Consider the following 6,136-nt stretch of genomic DNA (forward strand, 5'->3'; position numbering starts at 1 on the left):
CCTTGAGTTCACTTCGCACTGTGCGTCTGGAAATGCTCTTACTTTCAGTATTAAACATAGCCCTGAGTTCTACTGTTGCTAGAGGAATTCTAGCTTGATGGCTCGCAGCAGGAAGAGCTTCTACTGAAAGATGGGGCCTTGTCAGCTCTTTATTTCACCTCTGCAGGACTTGAACCCACACTCTTCATTGGTTCAGCAGCTTTAATGAGGCTAATAGATGGCAAAATGTGTGAATTCGGGATATTTGTTCTCCATAATGCCTGCTGCTAGCATGTTATTGTGCTAAATTAAAATAAGCCTCTTATTCTTTAATTCCCAACTTGACTTACCCCTTTGGCGGTTACGAAAAATGTATAGAAAAGCTGCACCTTCTAAGATAAAACTAATTAGTATCAAACTGTGCAAATTCCCACAGTCTGAACTAAGAGAAAAACACCTAGTTGCTCAGTGTTTCAACATTCACAAACAGCAGCTGCTCTCACAGTTAGAGTGCCAGAAGATCGAACAAATGCAAGCTATGTTAACGGGGAACCGAGACAAGGTAAGATGAGTGTGCTCTCTGCGTGGGTAGATCTACAAGGAAGTACAGCTGAATCTGACCATCATCCAGACAAAGCTCTGGATGAACCAAAGTGCTGGTAAATATTCTCAGTCATCCAGGTCATTGTCATTCCAAAAAAGTTTAAATTTCACTCCACACCAGATCTGCACCCTGCTGTACTTTTGTCTTTCCACAACCTATTTCAAGTTAAATGATAATATTTACAAAAAGAAGCATGGTTGCTCCATGGGATCTCCCGTGTCACCAATTGTAGCCAATCTTTACATGGAATAAATGGAAAAGACAGCTTTGGGCACATTCAGAGGAACACCACCAAGCCACTGGTTTAGATATGTTGATGACACATTTGTCAAAATCCAGTTAAAAGATGTGGAAGCTTTCTCAAGACAAATCAACTCGGTGGACCACAACATCAAGTTCTCCAGAGAGGATGCCAAGGACAACAAGCTACCTTTTCTGGACTGTTGGATGAGCATGGAAGGAGATGAAAACCTCAACACTGAAGTGTATAGGAAACCCACTCACACAGACAAATATCTTCTCTTCGACTAACACCACCCACTGAAACACAGACTTTCTGTCATCAGAACCTTACAACACCGGAACAAGCATGTCCCTACTAAAATACAAGGGAAGCACAACAAACAAAACACATCAAATAGGCTTTTCAAACCTGTGGATACCCTAACTGGATATCAAATCAGCAAAGAAATCCAAAAGACATGCAGCATAACATAATGGCAAGAAGGTTAAACGCAAAAATATCGCCATCCCATATGTTGCAGTAGTCTCTGGAAAAACTCAAGAGGATTTTCTGCAAACACCAAATCCCTGTACGTTTCAAACCAAACAAGACCCTTAGATAGAGACTAGTGCATCATATGGACAAAATCCCCAAACCTTAGATGAGCGAAGTGGTGTATGTAGTTCAGTGCAGTGAGGAATGCTCTGATCTTTATATTGGAGAAACCAAACAACCTTTCCTTAGACGCATGGCTCAACACAGGCGAGCTACCTCCTCCAGACAAGACTCCGCAGTCCACCTACACCTTAAGGACAAAAGACACTTGTTTGAGGACCAGAATGTGAACATTTTCAACAAAGAAGAAAGAAAGGGGTCTGAAGAAAGCCATTTACGTAAACAGAAAAAAGCCATTTACGTAAACAGAAAAAAGCCAATCTTTAACAGAGGGGGTGGACTTTCAGCACTCGAAAACTTATAATGCAGCGTTAGATCTGATTCCTTCTGGCTATCGTCTCTATCCTTATCACTATGCCGGTGGTCAAACATTGCCCCTATTTAGCCAGGTCAATAAAAACCGACTCTCCGTTACAGAAGCACATGCCAGTTTCAGGTTAATGTGCAGGCCAACAACAATCTCAACGACTCCCCATTATTAAGGGATGGACCTGTTTTCGGTTAAATTTTTGCATGTTTTCTAAGCCATAACAAGGCTTTTGTTGGGCTACTCTATAAAGCCTGGAACTCAGCGCTACTCTAGACATTTTGAATTGAGAAAGCTTTCTGAACAGGAAGTGAAACATCTTCAAACTTGGAAAACAAAGTCCTGTATTTAGTTTTTAACTTTTCTTGGAATGAACCAAAGTAGAACAAAGATGGCTTCTTTCATGCCCCCTCAAAGAAAAAAGCCAATCTTTAACAGAGGGGGTGGACTTTCAGCACTCGAAAACTTATAATGCAGCGTTAGATCTGATTCCTTCTGGCTATCGTCTCTATCCTTATCACTATGCCGGTGGTCAAACATTGCCCCTATTTAGCCAGGTCAATAAAAAACGACTCTCCGTTACAGAAGCACATGCCAGTTTCAGGTTAATGTGCAGGCCAACAACAATCTCAACGACTCCCCATTATTAAGGGATGGACCTGTTTTCGGTAAAATTTTTGCATGTTTTCTAAGCCATAACAAGGCTTTTGTTGGGCTACTCTATAAAGCCTGGAACTCAGCGCTACTCTAGACATTTTGAATTGAGAAAGCTTTCTGAACAGGAAGTGAAACATCTTCAAACTTGGAAAACAAAGTCCTGTATTTAGTTTTTAACTTTTCTTGGAATGAACCAAAGTAGAACAAAGATGGCTTCTTTCATGCCCCCTCAAAGAAAATAGGTGGTTTGAGAGGAGCGTGAAGGAAGCCATGTATGTTAAGAGAGAAAAACCTTTAAACAGAGGTGGTGGACTCAGATTCCAGCTTCCAAAAACTTACAAATCAGTTATAGAGATGATCCCTCCCGGGTATCACCACACCCCCCACCCCATCACAGAGGAACAAAGTACCTCCTTTCTTCAGTCGGTGAACAATACCTCCTTAACTACCGACCCTTAACAATCATAAACAGGTTTCAGGTATTACAGAAGACAATCCCCCCCTTACGACAACCCTCCCTTTAACGACCGGCCTTCAGAATCATAGACAGGTTTCAGATATTACAGGCTAACAATGGAACCAAACGACCCACTCATCGGTTTCAATTTGCATGTTTCCAAGCAATACAAGGCCTTGTCTCTATAAAGACTAAAACTGACTGCCGATCCAGACATTTGAATTGAGAAAGCTTCCTGGAGGGGAAGCGAAACGTCTTTAAACCTTGGAAACCAAGTCCAGTGGATTGTTTTTAAACTTTTACGTAATAATAGTGCATTGTGACAGACATTAGATATAGCATTGGGACTTGCTCAACAGCCTACACAGCACCGTGACGTCACAAACCAGTAGGCGGCAGCAGCGTTCTTTGACGAACGTGGATGTCCTGAGTAAAGCATAGTCAAATGAAAATTATTCTTAATTAAAAACACTAATCATTTATTGAATGGTATGTAATAATTTTATATTTAGAGTACTTTCAAAAGTTAAAATTCTGAATATCACCTCTTTGCTGTAATATCCATCTATGGCCAGCACTTTGGCAAACCTGTGGTTTCTTATATGTGTGTTTTCGATAAGGTTGGTTCAATTAAAACAGAATAAGTAAAATTGTTTTAAACTTGATTTCTTTCCATGGGAGTCTTATGAATTTAAAGGAGCACGTTCTTAGCTACCTAGAAGTTATTATGAAAAGATGGTACAAAATAGTTCTAAAGAAAATACATAAAATATCCAATGCTGTTAAGTTTTTTAATGTTGTTACAAATACTAAGGGCTTGATCATCTTCTCTAGAAACATTACATATGGGCATACATTTCTACACTTATGAGCACACTTCTCACAGTTTGTATTTAGAAATATTCTTATGTTAAATTAATTTATTTTGATTACAGGGACAAAATATATCTCAGTTCTAATCACTGCATCCTGAAAGTGGAGCCCATCACTCTGCTTCATGGATACCTGCTCATCAGACATGATGCATAGTTTAGAAATGAAACATCTGGTGGTCCACCCATCCAAGCTGCTCTCCATATTTCTAAGGTTTTGCTTCATCTATTTTGCATCATGTGTACACACTAGACACACCTTACCAGCTGATCATTATGCTTATTTATTAGTTTTTTTTATAATTTTTTTTTATATTTGTCCATATGTTTTACAATACATGGATACATCTGGGCCAGATTAATAAAAATAATTGCCTAATCATTGCTGTAATCTGATGGTTTTTGTCAAAGCATCAATACCAACAATGCATCTCAACTTTCCCTGTCAGGGATGTGAGAAAATAAAGTTGCCTCATCGCAGTTGCACTTTACACTAAGTGGTATATAAATATAAAACTCTCCATATAAATGTCTATAGGAAAATAATAACTGTTGTAAAGGATACAATTCGTTTTACATAGATTTGGGGTGAAGTCAAACTCCTATTTATCATTTGAGGTACTGCTGTTTATCTCAAGTTTGAATTCCATTGTCCCCTTTACCCATTTTTTACAGGCAGTCCCAATATTTGTAATTTTTTTTTGTTTTGTTTTTTATGAGTAGGGTCAAGGGAAATTGTTTGTGTCACTTGAAAAGAGGGACTTTTTAGGAGCACACAAGAAGATAAAGGGTTAATGGCCCTGCTTGCAGACTTACTGAAAAATGAACATCATTTCTCAGTTAAAAATATTTTTAGCTGCACACAAACCAACATGTTTCTAATCTTAAAGTTTTCTAATATTACATCCAATTTTATATTATCCATGTAATTTAGGCTTTTTATTATAGCAAGTACTAGATAAAGGGGTACATTTCAGTTTTATAATAATGTGACTTGTACCTAAGAATTATTTTCTCCCACACTGTTTACATTTTATCACTGCTGCACTTTAAGAAAAGGACATATCAGGAGAGCTGTACATAACGAAGTTTAGACTTAGACAATAAGCTGTCTAATTCTAAGTCTACGTATATAATCCAAATAAGTTTATCTGGATCTCATTTAAGCACAGGACAAAGTTTCAGTAATCCACAGTTGGAGTTGGCTTGTATATTTGCTGGCTTTCTTGCATCATATTGTGAAAAGGTTTCTTTCAGGGACAACAGCCATGCAGACCAATTTGATACACTTTGCAGCGTCTTATCACAAGCAAGCTGACCAACCACCGCCTATGCACCACTCAATGTCTAGTTTCAAAAGATAACCTCTAGATATTATGATCAACATGTGCCCTCTACCTCTTTGTTTGGCAATTTAAAGCCCTTTTTAGATGCAGTAACAACTCTTTTTTTTTTTTTGCTTTGAGAGTTATTCGCCTTAAGGTGTCATGTTGATCTTTCACCAACCAGTATCCAAGAAATTGAGAGGGAAAACACAGAATTGAACACAGATATCCTCTACTCACACTTTAGACCCAAGACATGGGAGAAAAAAATGCTATGTATTAGGGTTTACTTGCTTTTATTGCAATTAATGACTGCAAATTGTTATTTTGAGGGTAAAGCATTTTTTAAAAGGCTTTCACTTCTAAGGCTGACTACTCTACATTAGGGGAGTTGTAGGAAGTACCATTTCTGTCGCATTGTTCCATGAAATATATATTATAACTATTTAGAAAAAGGTGAGGGGTGTACTTCTTTATATGAGAAACACATATCTGATAAATAAAGCAAAACATGAAAAAAATAGCAAAACAACAAGGCAACTGTGTGATTAATTAATAATTAAAGAGAATAAAAATAAAAAATGTAAATAATAAGATAATTATAAAAAAAATAGCAAAATTATTGATAACATATAAGAATGTTAGACTACAAACTTAACCCCATAATGATAAGATAGCACAATCAAAAGCAACTCTAAACACATGTAAACATTAAGAGGAACTAATCATAAAGGGTTTTGTACATGTGTCCCACTACCACCTTATGATCCAGGGCCAATGGACAGGCTGTGAGGGAAAGAACTACCGTATTTTCACGACCATAAGGCGCACCGGACTAAAAGGCGCACTCTCAGTTATGTGTCCCATTTCTGTATTTAACACACACATAAGGCGCACCGGACTATAGGGCGCATTTTTTATATACAGGTACATGTCCTCTCAGGTGGATTTTCCCACTTAAAAACATATTAAAACTACTTTATTCCCACTGATCAAAGCAAATAAAGCTGCAAGGTGTATTTATTACAAAGTATTAT

The 6,136-nt window shown here is 37.8% G+C and overlaps 1 pseudogene; it reads left to right on the forward strand.

Moving 5' to 3' along the window:
* The first annotated feature begins 508 nt into the window (after positions 1 to 508).
* LOC119788333 lies at positions 509 to 2,757 on the forward strand (annotated as a pseudogene).
* The last annotated feature ends 3,379 nt before the right edge of the window (positions 2,758 to 6,136 follow it).

The sequence above is a fragment of the Cyprinodon tularosa genome, unplaced genomic scaffold (genome assembly GCF_016077235.1).
Source record: "Cyprinodon tularosa strain WSP-4 unplaced genomic scaffold, ASM1607723v1 ctg314, whole genome shotgun sequence".
In the NCBI taxonomy this organism is placed as follows: Eukaryota; Metazoa; Chordata; class Actinopteri; order Cyprinodontiformes; family Cyprinodontidae; genus Cyprinodon; species Cyprinodon tularosa.